Source organism: Columba livia, chromosome 5 (assembly GCF_036013475.1).
Source record: "Columba livia isolate bColLiv1 breed racing homer chromosome 5, bColLiv1.pat.W.v2, whole genome shotgun sequence".
Lineage (NCBI taxonomy): Eukaryota > Metazoa > Chordata > Aves > Columbiformes > Columbidae > Columba > Columba livia.
Window position 1 is genome coordinate 8,665,102 of NC_088606.1, and position 18,255 is coordinate 8,683,356.

Sequence of the window (18,255 nt, forward strand, 5' to 3'; positions counted from 1 at the left end):
ATTGCTTGCAAATGTCCAGACTGGTGAAATTATAACCCAGAAATACTGCAGTCCCATTTATTTTCTGTTACGTTTAATCACCACTAATAATTCAGTCGAGGGTAATTAATCTTCACTGATCAAAGTACAGGAAAGGGCTGAAGTACGGTAGCTGCATCATAATGATGTGTAATGCTGATGCTGCACAATCGCCTGTTTGCGGAGAGATGTGAAATTGTCCTCATTGGCATACAGTCAATGAGCATGGGTTCATTATCACTCAGTAGAGGACAGCGGCTCAAATAATGAGGTAAAGAAGCACAAAAATACATACATAGGCAGATGCTTGCAGCTAGAGCTCAGCTCATTCTCTGATCTTAAGAAGTGTGTTTGGGGAAACCGTGGTAGAGACCAGTGAGGGAAAAGACATTCAATAACCAGTGAGGAAATGACATTCAATATTTTTTAATTTTTTATTTGCTCTATCAGGATGAAGTCCAGCTTATGCTGCACTGAAGGAAAAAGGAAGTTTCACTCCCAAACCCCTCAGTTTCTCAAGAAAAAGGTCATGTTCCCAAGTTCCTTGTATCAGTCTCTATCAAGATAGCAGCTTGTTGTCTCCATGGAGCCAACTGGTACTTTTTTGGAAAGGACGCCTTCTCTGGGTGACTTGATGTGGCCCAGATGCCTTGTGCGTCTTCTCTTGAGAGAGGTGGTTCCTGACCAGAAGGTGATGGACTGTGGGCAAGAGATCCTGCAATGAAAGCAGTGCATAGCTGAGAAATCAAGAGAGCAGGCAAGCAAGGCGTCCATCTTAGTTCTTCTTTTACCACCTTTTTTCTATCCATATGGCCAGAGAGAAGGGACAGGGGCATGTTGCTTCCTGAATTACTTCAGCTAAATATTTGATATATAACATGCTTGAACTTACAAGGCAATGCTGTGCTGTCTTGAGTTTTGCAGATGACATTTAAAGAATCCCAGCAACTAATTTCTTTAGTAAGGGTTCATTCATTTTAATCTTTCAGACAAGGCCTTGTTTGGGAACTTTGATCTGATAGTGGTGTTTATTTTCAAAGTACCAAAAAAACCCCTTTCCATGTCTGAATATTCTATTTTAAATTCTTTTGATATTCCCTTCTATTGCTACTGCCACCAAACATCAATGGCGTTAAAAAAAACAACACCTATTACTAAAAAGACAGACAGTATTTAGAGCTACAATGGTCCTGAAGCACAGTGAATCAAGACTGGAAATCCATCGGTTCTTTGGCTGCTAAATGATTTCCATGCTGTGCTGGCATTTATCTTCTAGAATAGAGAAGCCTTTCAGAGAACAGCAAATATCTGGCAGGGGGCCAGAGGCCTTGGATATAAGACAATTAGCACAACAGGAGGAAAGAAGAGCTTCCGGAATTAGAGATGAATAAGAAATATTTGGAATGTGCACTTTAAGTTGTTGGTTTGACCACTTATTTCTCTTGGTTGCAAGTGTAGTGCTGTATTACTTGTCTGGTTTTGCGTTCTTCTGTAATTAGTTTCCCCACTCAGTGGTAGGACTGGTACATATCACACTTGTCATCCTCTTCTTCATCATTAAAAGGCTACTTGTTTGGTTCAAAGTAGTTAAAACAGTAACTTGCTGGTTGTTGCAAAGATAGACTGCTCCCTCCTAATCTGTTCTCTCTCTCTTTCCATACATAGCTTTAATTAGACATGAGGATTTAAGCCTGTACATTCTGAGGCATGTAACAGTCAAACTAATAATTAAGAGGATATATTTAGATAGTTTTACTGTACTTCTAAGAGTAAATCTTGACTTTTAAAAGTGCCAAAGGGTTTCCAGGCTTCTCACAGTATCACAAGCTGTAAATTTGCTCTTCTTATTGTCAAAGGAAAATATCCCAATCACAGAATCTAAACTGACTGTCAAATCTCAAATATTAAGAGGTTTCAACCATCTTATGCTACTCTGTTAGAAGGAGAAGGTATAGTTTCATTGATTAAGGTCACATCAGCTGAAATTCTGGAATTTCTCTAGTATTTACCTTATGAAGGTAAAGAATTCATGATAATATAATATCATAATCTTGGCTAGCGTTAGGGACTGAAACAAGAATTTACTTGAAAACTAACAGAGGTGAGACTTGTGAAGGCATCTTGCTGCACTATGCAGCCTTGACTAAGCTTTGGCTGGGATATCATGTCTGCCCTTGGACACTGCACTCCATGAAAAATGTAGGTCAGCAGAAGGAAGGTGGTTTGGAGAACTGAAAACTTGGATCTGGAAAAAACTGACAATATTTAGTCCAGAGAAGAGCAGACTCGTGTGTGATTTGGTGATCTTCAGATGTCTACCAAGCTGCTGGAGAGCAGAACCAGCAGTCTGTTTTCCACAATGGACAGAACAAGGAGTAATGGGCTTAAAGTTCAGAAAGGGAAATTTCATTAAGGCATTAGGAAAATCTTCCTGATGTAAAGGTGGTTAAGGACTGAGTGAGACTGTCTGAGTTAGCTGTGGAGGCACATCGAAGGTTTCCCAGAGCAGGCTAAAGCAACGTCTGTTAAAGATAGATTCATGTCCTCATTGACATGAATGGTTCTTGAAGTTGCTTTCATCCCCATTTTCTATGATTTTCACTAATTATGCTCTTCTGTCACAGGTTATCATGCTTTGCTGATAGGACACTGGGAAAATAGCATTTCTGGCCTTACATGTCTTTCTGAGTTCAGCATAAATTTGGGGTTATAGACCGCAGTGATGATCAGAGTAGATATTTTCCACTTATCTATGTATCTGTTAATCTATGATGATGAAAATGAAAATGTAAATGAAGATGAAATAATTTTTTCTTTGAAGGCTGCCATGTGATAATATTGACTATTGAAACCTTAAGCATTGTTTTCCTGAAAAGTGCTCTGTGGGAAAACAAAACAAAAAATACTTCATTTGGAGTTGAGCTAATCCAAGTGAAAATATTCTACTTCAGCAACTCAGTGGAGAGTGCCTGCTTGCAGGCTTTTGGGAGTCACAGCTTTGCTTCCCAGAGTGTGCCACAATATCTGTTCTTCTGCCTCCTCATGGTGTCTCATTGCATTACCTCAATGGGAGGCTGTAAGACCTCCAGAATGGCATAGTACAACCTGGTTTATGTACAGTGTTGAGGAACTGAGGAACCCACACTACATTTCCCATGGGGCACAGCAGTGGTTTCAGATGGACTATTCGTGTTTTTGAAATATGAAGTACTTCACTTTGCAGAATATATTGAAATTTAATCTTTTTGGTCAAAACTGGCCCCTCTTCAGTGGTTTCTAGGTGATTATTTTGATGAGTTTCTTTTTTTTTTTTCTGACAAAAAGCAGTGTTTTACATTGAGAAGACTTGTTTTTCGCTTCAGAAGATGCATGAAAAGAGAATATTTCACAGAAAATTGTACTTTCGGTGAAAAAAACCCAACCAACCAACCCTTCCTTGCCCTGTTACTGACTCTCATTCTGACCACACATGGTGAATTCCTAGAACTGAAAGTCTTCTTATGGTGCTCACTGCAGAATGTAGCGCTAGGATGTAGCCAGGAGCTTCATCCACTTCCATGGGACCAGCCCAGGGAGACAAGTTCCAAACAGGTGAGTGAGCAGTGATAGTGGGAATGACCCTTGGTTTGTGATTGTGCTTCACCGTGCGGGAGGACAGGGCAAAGGACTTTTCTGAATGACTTTTCTGCTCCCTTGCTTGGGATACTATCAGATTCTCCTGAATTGTTCTGTTGGGTGAATTGAGTTCTCCTTCTTCAGGGGACACCCTGTTTGTGGTAATTCTGTCCCTTATTTCTTGCAGTTCCTCCGGTCTGTCAGGAGCCCAAGGCCAGGGTCCCCAAAGGAGGCTTGCTCCTTGGGCCTCACTGATTGCTGCATCTCTTTTGCACCAGTTAACTTTATCCCTAACTCTTTGCTCCCTGAGAACTCACTCTACTCTGTTCCTCTTGTTCAAATGACCCCAAAGTGCTTAGAAACTCTGGCTTAAATGGCTTCCTACCCTGTGCTACTAGTGGCACTAAATAACTGCACCGCAGGACACCATGACACCCTCTCTTCCTGTCTTCCATGTCAAGAAAAATAAACTGGCTCAAAGCTGTGCAAGAAATATCTTCCCCCTTCTCCCAAGCCCTTTACAGCTGTCACGTAGGAGCCATGAGCCGGGCCAGACTGCCAGCCCCTGGGTTTGCATTGCAAAAACACCTTGCAACATTAACACAGCAGCCAGAGCATAACGGAAACCTTTAAACTGCAGTTTCCTTTGTATGGGGTCAGGTAATTAGCAGGGTCTCCTATTTGATTGGTAGTAAATGTAAAGCTGTATGGAAACCAGCTATCTGTGCCCAGAGTAGTTTCACAGGGGAGACAAGCAGCGTCAAAATAAAATCTCTGCTGAGTTGACACACTGTCCCAGAGCCCTGGGGTGACTTAGGTCCCAGTCCTGTCTCTTCCAGAGACCTGGTGTTGGGCATTTGGCTATTCCAAAAGTTTTTTTCTCTCCCCACTGTAACATTAGCTTTTTTTGTCTCACTCCCTCAAAAGCTGCTGGAAGCAACAGGCAAAACCACAGTTAGCTGCAGTGAAGCCAAATCCTCACCCATCACAAACAAGCTGCAGGTTAGTGATAGATGCCAGCTACAGGCTGAGCCCCATGTTTGGAGTAGTGTTAAACCAGCCCTGTGTTTTACAGCACACGTGGGCTGTGCCTGGCTACACGAGAGCTACTTGAAAAATTAGCACACAACGGGCTGCTCTTTACCAACATCGGACTTGCGAGGTGAGACCAGCCAGCCCAGGCTGCTGGGAAATGTCAGCAGGCAGCACCCTCAGGCATGAGTCAGTCTGTTGTTCTGGGGAAGATCTGTCATGTCAGAACCTGCAGGGTGGTGACATCCTTGTAACTCCTCTGGAAAAGTAAAAAGAAGTGCAAGCCAAAGGTTTTAACTGAGTTTCATGCTGTTGTGCTGTATATAGGTACAACTTAAAGTCAAGCAATTGGGTAAAGAATGAATTAAACCCAATAAAGAACAAAATGAAGATAGTTGTTTGTTAGGTACAAGGAGGAACACTTTCCCAGCTGTAATCCTTCAACAACCAGACAGCCTGTAGGTATCCCCATGTTGAGTCTGGTTGTGCCTGAGTGTCCCCCTCCTGCCTCTCCAGTCCCTCCTCCTGTCTTTGCTCATCAGCTCTGGTACTAGCGTTACACTGACAGCAGATCTCAGAAACAGAATGGAGAAGGGATACAGGAACTTTGTCTCCTTCCTTCCTGCATATTACAAAGCATATTCTAGCTGCCAGCATTTCTAGGAATGGGTCCTTTGCAGAAAGGACAGTCCAGGGTCTGTAGTGCCCCGTGCCCTGGATGGGATCCTGCACCCCACTGTTCCTGTACAACACAGGCAGATTTCCAAATGAGGAATGGGGAGCTGCTTGGGTGAAGAGTTTCTTGGAGACAGTGGCTGGTCTCAGTGAGATACGATCCTGCCATTCTTGTGCTTCTTGTCACTCAAACCAGGTGCCTTCGTCACCAGAAGTGAAATCCTTTACTTGCTACAGCTGGTCTTAACTGCGGCTGAGATCAAACTTCAGTGACTGTAAATCATCTGCTCTCCGTCCCTCTTGACTGCATTTTAAATACATGTGTGATATTAATTATAGGTTGTCTTTTTCAGACCTATACTTCTGCATTACTTGTTGCTTTAGGAGCTGAAAAAAGAGCCACAAGAGACAATGGCTCTACAGTGGCTTTTAGCCTCTCAGGACAAATCCCAGAGCTGACATCATCTGCAATTATGGTGCACAGATCCAACCACCCTGACATAAGGTGGTGAATTATTCATGATTTGGCAGCCAGCATAGATGGAGAGTGTAGTTTAAGAAACCTCAGAACTGCAAGACTGGTTTGTCACCACAGTCCTATTAGGCCAGTGGCCTATCTCTAAAAACAATACTTTGGATGATGGTCATAGAGCCTTAGGGTAGATATATGTGGAATAAATTATTTCCCCTTGATTTCATGTGAGTTTCTTGGCTAATATCTACAGGCAGAAGGATTAAAATCCTTCCCAGATGGGTCCATGTGGCTTCTGCCCCAAAGATTTTGCATTTTAAACTGACCAAAGCTAAGTGCAGGATGAACATGCAATTGCAGCAGATTTGGTGGGTCAGTGCAGGGTGAACTAAAAACCTTGGATAGACAAACTTTCTGTCTTGTTCTAACAAACCTTTGCTCACTTCTTTACTGGCCAAAGATGAGGGACAGGGACCTTGGCCCATGGGACTGAGAGGAACAATAACCATAATAGAAACATGTGAGAACTGTAGTTGAGGCTTGCAGACCATTGAGTTTTAAGAAGCTCAGGTGAACAATGCAAATACACATCATTCTAGCTAGGGCTAAAATAAGGGTATGGAGAAAAAGGGCAATCCTTTCGCCACATATTGATCCATTATATGAGAGTCCTATCATGGGATGGAAAGTTAAACCTGCTATAAGCAACCAGTGTGACTCTTCTAGGTGATTCTGCATCATTTGACAGAGGATTCATATTAGACTGAGACCACCATGGGGGCCAGAAAGGTAGGAAATACATATTGTCATCAGTGTTTTGCCCCTGTGGGACAGGGAGCAAGCAGAGGCTTACCCAAAGGTGACAGTGCCATCATCTTGGCTGGCTGTCAGAACATCAGCACGGGTACTGCAGCCTGCTGGGGCTCTTGTAGCTCTTTCTTTCAGGAGACACCAGCAGTTTGTGTCTCACTATAGCCCATCCCTAGTGCAGGCCAGAAACAACCTAAAAGGCAATTCCTGATGTGTGATAAAATGTACTTACTGTTTGTCTTGAATCTTATACAACTTTATCATACACCATCATCATCACCGTAATGAAAACACATTTATTAATCCAGGAACCCTGGGGAAAACCAATCAGGCTATTGTTTCCTTTGTGAGGGGTATATCTTGTTACTCAGAGAACACCACTCTACATCAAATACCCTATTGATTACCCTTTTCCTTCAGGCTTTTTTTACTCAGTCGTGTTATCCAGACATAAAGTAAAGGCTGGAATAAATTTTCAGAAAATGGTGAAACTGCAAATGAACATGTACCACGGATTTTCACAGCCAGTAGGGACCATTATGTTCTTCTAGCCTGACCTCTTTTATAGCTGAGGCCAGAGAATGTGACCAAGTAACTTATTTATGCAATATTAAAGGAAACCTGTTCTTTGTAAACTGCATTTTAACTAGTCATTGCTCAGGGAAGGTGTGTTTGTTAGACTGCTTTTACATGTGCTGAAAATTTTGTTTCATTCCCTTCTCGTTTCCAATTTCAGTCTTTGCATTTCCTCCAGATCCATCTACCTGGATGTGCTGGAAACTCTGGATAATGCCAGAGATCCCAGCAGCCTTCCGCAGTGCTGATGGCATGGCATGTGCTTGGGCATCTGTTTGGAGGATACCCAACTTCTCCTCATGAGAAACTAAGGGACAGGAAGAGGTATTGCATGGTCAAGAATTACATATCCTTTCCTGAAATAAATACTGACAAAAGCGTATATAGCCCATTTGAAATTATTTCTTTCTGCTAGTGGAGATGATGAAATGTGTGGTAGTTGTCCAGGAAAAAATATAATTTGATTTTTTCAGCAGCAATGTAGAGTCCTGTTCCTAATCCAATGGGGCATAATGGAGGATCTGTTATAGTGTCTGCAGGACATCATCCAGGCAGGGATGAGCATGGTCTGCCCACACTCCTTGTCAATGAAGCCATGTGAACATGGTGCTGAGCTGCAACTAATAAGATTCAGTGACAGACACGATACATCAGCACAGGCCAAATTTGCGACTGTTGTCCATACAGTGTCCCTTGGCTCCAAGCAGAGCTGGAGTCTGCTGGTACCCTGCTGTGTATTGCATTGCCAATAATTCCTCTTTAAGCTGCAACGTCCTTTTTCCATCTGTGATCTGCCTGGCTAATTGCATGTATTAGGATATTGCATGATGACTAGGAGCAATGGAGTAACCCTTGGAGAAAGAGGACTTGGCAGATTTTTCATCGAGTCCTGGCACTTTTGGGGAAACTCTTTGCCATAGAAAAGAAAGTAAAAGTAAGTGATCTTAGAAGTTGGAGGAGTAAAATCTGGCAAGGTGAGGTTTATGGTGCTGTTTGGCATCTTAAATTGACTGTTGTAGCTACACTTGAAAAGTGATATATAGGCTGACTTCAAAGGGAAATGGTGCTATAGTCAATTTCTTCTGAAATGCTAAGAAGTGGAGTGTCCATCAAAGGATAGATTTTGGCCTTGGAGAATTAGATTTATGTATATTAAAATACATCTGAGTCATAATTTTAATGCATGATGTTTTAATGAATGGTAAATAAAGGCCAAAATTTAATGCTCCTATTAAAGAAGAAATCCATGTAAATAAGATGCGCCAGAAACAGCTGAAAATAGAGCCTTTTGCAGACAGGTCGTTTGAATTTCTGCACCTTCACATTAAAAGTTACATGAAGAGTTCTAACCACATTGCCACCTAGCAGCCAGCCAGGAGAACCAAAACATAGCACTATTACAATCTGGCAAATCCAAGTCTGTCTGCAAAACAAAATCCCAATAAAACACTAAGTTGCAGGAAGTCAACAATTTTATCCAGTTAGGCAGGATAAGTGGGCTGGTGCCAATCTGGTATCTCACACTTCAACAGGATAGACACAGCTGCAGTGGGATGCTGGTGACAATTTTTCGTCCAGCAGTCTGGGATGAACATAAATCTGCTTATAAGCATGACATTTCTGTGGAATTTAGTAGTCCCTTACCCTGCAATTCAAACTATCTGGTTTTAGAGTTTTTTGGCATCTACTCACATCTGAGTCAGTGTGATGGCTCGAAGGTAGAAAACCTGGAACTGAAAAAAACAGATCCTTCTCCTCCTTCAGGAGCCATAGATCAGCATTAGTGTGTTGCTGGCTGGACACCTGCGTTCTGCCCCCACCTTCTGCACCAATGGAGGTGGGAGCCTCACATCCACACACCCCATACCAGAGCAATCCTCCTCCGAGACCTTGTCATCCCTTTGTCTTTCTAGTCCCAGGATGCTGCCAGATGATGGCCACTTAATGGGACGTGCTCCCAGCAGTTTACAGCCTGTTTTGGAGAGTGGAAACATGTTCAGTGCTGAGCACTGCAAAAGGGGAACACTTTTGTGAGTGTGCTGGTGATCTAATGCAAGCAAGGATGCTCCATCTGACTTAGGACTGGAGGAAGCCACCCTACATGCCCAGGAATTATTCCAGTAGTGCTTGCACTCGTGTGGGTTATTTTGCCTGAAAAAAAACTCCAACAACCAAAAAATTCACCCAGAATGCTAAAAAAAGGAGACCAAATTTGATGTTTAAGCCTGTAGATATTACTGCTATATTTATAGCTACCCAGTGTCATGGGGTACCAGACATGGAGGAAGAGCCAGTGCCTGTAGCAAAAATCTGTTTGGAGGAAGCTGTAGTGAGACCCATCACTGTTAAAGGATCTGATTTACAGAAGAGGGCCACAAGATTTTCTGGAAGGACCTATGTGATAGAGCAAACAGGACAGAGAAAATATGGGGGATTTAGCAATACTTAGCAGTGCATCTTGAAAGGCAGAAACAGCAACAGGTGTCTGCAATAGTGAAACCATTTGTAAGGCTGCCCCATCACTTATCACCCCTTGACCCCTTGTATTCTGGAGACCTGGTGTGTCTGAGGGCCAGCACACATCCCCTGCCTCTTGTGATGAACACCAGAGTGAGCTTTCATGAAAAGTGGGGTGGTGGTGATGACAGAAACATGTTCTGTCAAAGTGACATTCAGTTCTGGGCCTTGCTTATGGTATGCCTGCGTCAGCTTACATCCTTGAATATTTTAAGCCTGACATTCACACCTTGTGTTTTACTACCTGCAGGATTGGCATCCTCAGTGTACTTTGAAAAAGATGCACCACTGCTCAGAAATCTCTGCAATAAATGTTGTGTTTTAAGCATTTATATATGACAGAAAAATGTATATCCAATTAATACCTCTGATATATATACACACATGTGCCAGTAACAACTTTAAAACTTTCAGCATTTGTTTATGGTGCATAAAATTCAGTGGTATTCATGCTGCAAAAACTGGAAGGATAACATGAATACATAAGGTGCCTTAGGGCAATGAAAGTTAGTTCTTAGAGATATTTGTGACACATTATTTAAAATAGAATGATTAACTTTTGTTACTCCAAATTGCTTCTGTTGGCCATGGATATAGTAAATCCATTCCTAGTCTGGCTACTCCTCTCCTTCACTTCCAAGAAATCAAGTTTTTGTTATAAAAATATACATGTAATTAAAGGACATGTAATTCAGCAGAAAGTATTTTAAATGCATAACTGATTATCTGCTTCCTGTAATTGCTGGTTTGTATATTGAAACTTAGATTGAGTTGGCAGACAATAAAAGATTATTTTTTAATTAGATATACTCATCCTTATCATTTGGGAATAGGGGGATATTTTCCACCACTGTTATTCTTCCTATCCAGGAACACACACTAATCTCTTGCTTGATATCAATGTCATTTTTTCCCAAATGAGAAACAAACAGAAGCCTGCCTCTCCTGCAGGAACAGCGTGGCTAGGCACTGTCGTTTCAGTTTGATAGGATGCTGGTAGCAGGATGTATATGTATGCATTATATGACACGCACCAAGACTACATATCAGGGCCAGTTTAAAGTACTGAGGTTCGCTTACAATCCCCAAGGATTTTTTGCATTCATTCTTCATTAGAAATTCTACTTTTGCATCAGAAGATTGTCAACACAAAATTATGACCCGCAGTTTATTCTTTTATGGGGTCACAAACTAATTTTTTTCTTTTCCTTGTGACAAACTAAGCAATTGTTAGCTGTTTTAGAAGGCACTTCATGTAACCTCTTGCCCTGCAAACTCCATCTAAAATGACAATCTCTAGAGACCTTTCTTTGCTTGATAAACTGAGTTGCAGCCTACCTCTGGTTTAATGTACAATATAATGGGCACTGGAGTGTTAGGAGCTCTCTGGTAATAGTGTGGCTGCAAAATATGATGTCTAGCTGGTGACTTGGGAGCAACTTGCCTTCAAAGTATGAGCTCTCAATTTATAATTATTTTCTCCTGTGAGGACAACATTTCAAAGTCAACTATAGGGTCCCCACACCTCTCCTACTCATCCTGCCCTCCACCATACACAGCTGCATTTCTGTCATGTGGCGACCAGAACAACTGATTTCATGGCAAAGAGTGGTTTTCCATGTACTTCTAGCTGTTCTTTTATTGTCATTCAGCCACTAGAAAAGGAGGTGGCGGAACACTGGCTAACCTTACCAAGTCCTGTGAAGAGAGTAGTATGAACCCATGTGTGCTAGCACAACCAGTGCTTGGATCACATTCTTAGTTAGAAAATGAAGTTTTGTGATTCGGGGGACGTGACAGAACTGTCCCTCTAACTGAAAACATACTGAATTTTGCTTGCTCCTAATTTTTAGTTAGACTTCTCCTTTCGACACCTGCAGTCTCCTCTGCTTCCTCCTCCAGATCTTATGCTGTTGCAGCTCTGCTGGTGTAACTCCTATTCATGCCATCCATTATAATTTTCTTCCTGATTGCTGTAAATCTCCTTCTACTGCATTTTTTTTTTTCCATGGACCTCTCTCTAAACAAAAGGGATGTGATTCTTCTCCCCCTCCCACTGGCTTTAACCTGTTGTAGCTTGACATGTCATTATTCATGATTTAAATGAGGTTAAGTGAGACTAGAATGGTGCACTGAGATTTTCATTATGACAAAGCCATGCTATTCTCTTCATGCAGGCGATGGTATTATATCACCCTGTCCCTTCACTGATTTCAAAGGCTTCCTTTTGCCCCGATCAAGTTCAATAGTATGCTAAGGACATTCAGATCTTGTTTTCGAACTTGCCTGACCCCGCTTCTCTGATCTCATATCCACTCCCACACACATTTATTTGGCTTTTCTAATCTGGCTATCTCCTGTGGCTGCCCAGCTCTGAGCATCTGGATATTCACTGTTATTTATACTTCCCATTTGTATGATGCTTCGAGCTCCTGAGTAATTTCCCCTCTCTCTGTCTCACCTTTGAGGCTTTTCTCGCCCTCCCAGCTGGTGAGCAGGCAATCCTGCCACTGTCCCTTTCCACCTCCTTGGGATGATGCTGGTTGACACCACAGGCTGCACCATGATGCCTGACTGCAGAGCTCCTGGTTGGGTTGGGCCGACTCCTCTTTCCCTTATGATTTCAAAAGATCTGGTTGCTCTTCTGACTTGCAGCAACTGTCCAGAACCCCTTTGCTGCGCAGGTGTTGGTGAGCACAGCCATCAGGACATGACCGCTTCCCTTGTCTTGTCTGCAACAAAACTCCTCACTCCAGCATCCTCAGTCTAGGGCTGCCTTCCACCTCCTCTCTGCCCTAAAGGGGACACACTGAGCAGGGTGTCTGAGGAGGGTGATGGGGTGTCCCCCAAAAGCATGTGTGGCTGTTCCCTTCTGGGCACACCAGAATCATGGGGGGTGTCTCTAACTTCAGGTCGAAGTGGCAGAACACAGGTATTCCCAGTTTGGTGAGCACCCAGGGACCCTTCTGTGATTAGAAAGTGATAATAAAGCAAGCTTTGTCAAAGCTGATGTTTTCAGGCTGCACTTTAATGCCATTTACTCAGGATTTATGCTCCTGCAACAGGATCCTCACGTGTGCAGGCGTAGGCTCCTCATTCCTTCCTTTCAGTAATTGCTTGGCTGCCCTTTATGTGGAGAAGAGAAAGTGAGAGGTGGTGAGCAGCTATGTAACCTCCAGCTGCTACTGCATCTTCAGGAGGCCTTTCCGTCTGGCAGGTGTAACCTTTGGAGAAGACATATGTTACCATCACTCTTCCTCTCCACCCACCGAGCTACAGCTGAGGTGATATGTCATCAGATGATTCAGAGAAGAACCTCAGGGCAGGACTGCCTGAAATATCCTGGTATCAGATATACTGATCATCTCTGGATGACTTCCTTACTATTAGGGGACATATTACAATAACACGTGGGTGTCCTGCTTCCCTCCTGGAGCAGAAATTTGCATGTGTATATGTGAGTCTTGAGAGGTGTGTGCACCTCCCCAGTGCAGCCGCAGATTCTGTGCAACTTTTTGTCTTCAAAATAGGTCCAGCAGTGCCTTTAGCAAAGTGTGGTATTCATGCATTTGAGATATATGTAGACAGAAAGGAAGAGAAGGCTTACATTTCTGTATAAATGACAGCATCATTGCTGGAAAACTTTTTAGGGATCTGCCACCATCCCAAAAGGTGCGATAGCACTGAGTGACTCCAGAGAAGCTGTGTCTTTTTCTGAGCCTTAATATCATGTGTGAGGCTAACAGGTCAGAGGAGAACACACTCTGACTGATTTGTCCTTCACCTGCACCCAACATTCTCTTTGCAACACATATGTGAGAGAGCTGTGGAAAGAGATGACTGGGGAATTTGACCACAGGGGAAATTGTGTCAGGTCTGTTACAGCCCATTATGCAGAGAAGATCAACCCTGGGACATGTGTGACAGTCAATCAGTTGTCTTCCATGGGAGTGACTATGGCTGGGAAGGAACAGGATTGTGCTCCTGAAATCTCAAGGTGCTTCTCTGGAGCTGACAAGTTGTTTCCATGAAATCAGTTTCTCAGAAAACCCCCAGCCTTTCTAGCTGGTGAGGCTGAGGTCTCTTCTGCTGTTTCTTCAGAGGGTTCAGGCCCTTTCTTGAGGGCTGGAAAGGTCCTGGTTCCCTCCCAGTGTGATACTTTATCTGTTGTTCTGCTCACAGCAGAGCAGGAGGGGTTGTTAAGATTCTTCTTATCCTGTAGAAGTGTTATGTTTCGAGCTATTGTACACTGTGGACACACAGTGTAAAATTCCCCTACAGAATTTTAAGTTAAACAATTATTTACCTCTGTCTGGGATTTCAGAGGCTCTGACTGCTCAGGCAGAGTAAAAGCTTCAGGTACATTTTCTGCATGTGCCCAGATAAGCTATAGAGCACAGGCCTTTGGTCTGTACACCAGACAGATGTTCTGTATGTGAGCAATCAATGCCACGTGTTTCCACGTACAGACCATCTGTGAAACATAGGCATAGAACGTCTGATACTTCCTGAAAACCTGGGACAGAAATATGGCAACCCTATGGTTGATGCTCTGCTATGTGACTGACACCAGAGTTTCGAAAGGACTTTGGACTTTCAGCTGTTGCTGATTTCAGCATATCTCCCAGAGCAGATGCTGAGCAGGGCTTGGACTCCGTGGCTGGGTCATTTGGTAGGACAGATGTTGCACATGCAGGTCCTGAATAGCAAGGAAAGGTGTGGAAGCTCTTAAATGGGAGGTGATTTGAAATCTATGCTGCAATGTGGAAGGCTGCAAAGTACAGCTGGGGTCAGGAAGATATTTTAGCATGAATCCAATGTGATGAAAGGGCCGTGTGGCTTTTTTACTGGAATTCTTCAAATACAAAAGAACGTACATACTTGTATTAATATCTTTTATTTATTCACTTATTAACCATCCTTGAAATTACAGTCTATTGTAAAAGTATCACAATTTTATTCTCCAGTGGATGCCTGATTAATATCTTGCAAACCATGCATGCCCTGCCAAATGAGAGTGATGTGTGTCCCAGCTGATAGCTGATTCTTTAAGTGAGTTATTGTCTCACTTAGCAGCTGTAGTAGACTAGACACCCACTTGATGCGCCCTCCCTGTGCGGAACAAAATTTACTTAATTTTACTCTAATTTAGAATGGTATTAGCATAAACATTCAGCAGTGAGAAATTGCCCAAAGGCTTTTCTCTTGCATTTTCCCTGTGGGGGGATTCATATTTTAAGCTCTCCCAAAGTAAAAGGTCATCCCATTTATTCCAAGCCTTGCTGGAGAGTAACCTATAGCCAATGTTTATACAGAACACTCTCATTAGCCCAGTCCTGCTGCCTCTTGAGAGTATTTTGAAGATTTTTCAAATTTGCAGCTTTCCCATATCTAGGTATGAAGAGAAGATAGCTTTTGGAGCAGACTGCCTGTTCTTGGAGAAGGAAAGTATAAACATTGGGGATCAAAATGTCCATCATCCCACCCGGATTTTCACTGCCTGTGGAGTTCCTGGAGCAGGTACCTGGGCACAGTTCAACAACGCTTCACATCCAAGTTCATCTCAGCCTCCTGTCTCATTCTTCTCATTTGCCATTCCCATTCCTTTCCTCTCCCCTTTCTCTGGACTCTCCTACCTACCAAGTCTCTGTTTTGGTGTGCTGCCTCACACTCGTACCTGCAACCACAAGAAGACGGAGGTGATATTGAAGGTATTTGTTTTTTTGAGCTTAGCTTATCTCTCAGATGTGATTTGCCATCTTTTTGTTATCATCAGCCATCCTACCATTCTTTATCACTATCATATTTGCTGAAAAATCAGTGCAAAATACCTGTATAATTTTGGGGTTGGAACCTTCAATTCTTTAAGTTCTTGCCCACTCCTTTCCTCTGAAGACCCCATTTCTATTTATTCCTGTATCTTTTGCAAGGTCTCACTCTGCTTGAGTTTTGACATTTCTCATTTTAGTGTCAAGTACTGTTTCCTACGCTGAGTCACTTTTTTCCCCATTTTTTATTGGCTCTCGGTTGATTGCTATTATCCTTTGTTGAGGTGGTTTGCCACTCACATTTAGAGTAATTTTTACAGGCTTTGTTCTACCGTGCTTTGGGACATGTGCTGAAGATAGTTTCTATACTTTCAGCTGAAAGGAATCTTGGGCCTTTCCCACATTTACGCCTTTCAGTTCTTTAGTCCAGCTGAGTTCACTAATTGTTTCCCCCCTTAATTTCTCAAATTTTGCCCATTTGAAATGTAGAACCTTAATTACAGAGCTATTTTTGTTTACTCTTTCATTTAATTTAAACTGAATCAACTTGTGATCACTCAGTCAAAGGTTATTTTCTTTGATCATTTCTTCTGTAATGTGCTCACTATTTACCAAAACCAATCCTAAAATAGCATCAGTGGTTCAGCACTCTTTGGTGAATTAATTTGTTGGCAATTACATCTAAGACTGTCTGGGCCATGCTGCCAGTAGTAGCTTCTGTCTCTGTGAAACTGTATTTATTTCCCTCAAATTTCATTATTTAATGGCATGGTACATCATCTGTGATTTTGAAAAAAAGAAGCAAATCAAATGTTAAACAATCTACAGAGGACAGAGAACACAACAGGGAGCATCTTTATGGCACTTTGTAATAGTATGCATTTCTGGTACAGCCCATCTCATAAAGGATACATCACACAGGGAAAAGGTCCAGAGATGGGCAGCAAGAATAAAATATGGAAGAGCTTCTGTCTGAGGAAGAACTGACTGGAAAAACATCTGGAGATGAGATAATTGAAGCTATTTGTACTGACAGACAGGGTGTTATAAAGATGGTAAATAAGGAAGGGTTTATCGCTGTCCTCCTACACATAAGGGTATGTAAGGAGGTATCTGAAGAAACCGGGAGATGGTTGTTTCAAAAGGGGCAGAAGGAAACGTTTCTTTGTATGTTATGTAGTTCTGTGAAATTTCTTCTTGCCACAGGTTGTTGTACCTGTTTATAGGGTTGAAAACAAACCAACCAGCCATAGGCAGATCAATGGAAGGAAAAAACCCAGTGGACAATACTGGCAGTACCTCTGACTCACAAAGCCCATGTGTGCAAGGTGCAAGTATCACTACAGGCTTTCTGTCTTATGTTCTGCCTTGGACACCTGGCCTTGGCCATCGTATGGGACAAGATAGACTTCTAGTCTGTAGGGCTGCTTCATAACTCCATGTCCAGTGATTAGAAAAGGTCTTCAGCATACTACAGATTATAATGCCTCCAAAATGATTCCCAGTTCATAAGCAGGGAAAACACAGGAAGAATAATAGCGATGTATATTTGATTTTTCTCTCTTTGGAAATTTGTACAGGCCTGGATAATGCTCAGTTCTGCATGGTAGGTACTTGCCATTTCTGCTTAATTTTCAGGCACCTTTTCAGTTGGAAATGGTCTCAGTGCCTTCTCCATGCTCCAGCAAGCAACACGTCACAGAGTAAAATGCCAGGGAAGAACAGGCTTCTGCTTGCGGTCATCTAAGGAAAAAAGGTGAGTGAGATCAAAGAATTAAGAAAATGTGATTATCTAATGACTATGACCAAGTTAATGGCCTCATGTGTGGCATAGTTGTTGCAACGGTGCTCTCAGGCAGCAGAAATGTTGTGAATATACTGAGACCACAGGACTGCTACCAACTTTTATCCTGTTCTGTGTACCTCTCTGTTCACAGATGAAGCTGCCAAAACTGAGTTCATAACATGCAAACCTCTAACAGCTTCCTGATGTTCCTTTAATCTTTCACAAATGCTGCATTCATCCTCCTTGCAGAAAAAGCACAAGTTTTTTAAATCCTGCAGCTTCCTAGGAGGTCTAAGTTTTGACTTATGATCCCCCCCCAAACAAAGGTAACTGGCAGCGTGCAGTTGTCATATGTACTTTGGAATTGCTTGAGCTATGGGTGTGAGTTCAAAGGACTGGGATCCTCTTGGTAGTTGGTAGTTGGCCCTAGCTTATACAAAGACACAGATCTGTCTTGGCACATGTGGGGAGAATAGTCTGTCTTTCCCAGATTGTTTCCTGCTCCAACCTTTTGTCTTGTCTGTTAAGGTCATTAGTTCCTTGGGCAAACTCTCTGCAGTGTTTGTTCAGAGGCTAGAACAAAGAGATCATAACTTGGTCCCTAGACACTACTGCAATGCTGCTATGAATGATCCTTTTTTTGAAAACTACACAGATCATACTGGTGAACTCCCGCTTGGATGCTTCCAGACTGGTCATATGCACATCATTCTGATGATCAATTTTCTGTGGTTGCTTTGAAAAACACCAACTTACTATGGGTTTAATATGAAGAGGAATATAAAGAAGTAGTGTTCCCACTATGCGATAATCCCCTTTGGATATTTTCCAAGCTTCCTTCTTCCTGAGGTTTTGTTTATAGAGCTTTTGTCCCTAAAATTCTTTGATCATTGTGCCTACATTAGTCTGCTTTTGGAGCATCTTCAATTAAAGCTCATCAAAAGTTGATATTTTTTTAAATTCACAGATACATTTAATAAATACAT

The 18,255-nt window shown here is 42.4% G+C and overlaps 1 long non-coding RNA gene across 3 annotated transcripts in view; it reads left to right on the forward strand.

Moving 5' to 3' along the window:
• Window positions 1-8,024: 8,024 nt before the first annotated feature.
• The window catches only part of LOC135579520 (uncharacterized), a 31,638-nt gene continuing 21,407 nt past the window's right edge, over window positions 8,025-18,255 (forward strand). Inside the window, exons 1-2 of one of the 3 annotated variants that reach the window (XR_010472721.1) lie at window positions 8,025-15,235; window positions 17,122-17,239. This is a non-coding gene — a long non-coding RNA (uncharacterized LOC135579520). Of the gene's footprint in view, window positions 17,240-18,255 lie in introns of all 3 variants that reach the window. The other 2 variants (XR_010472719.1, XR_010472720.1) reach the window with 2 other exon arrangements.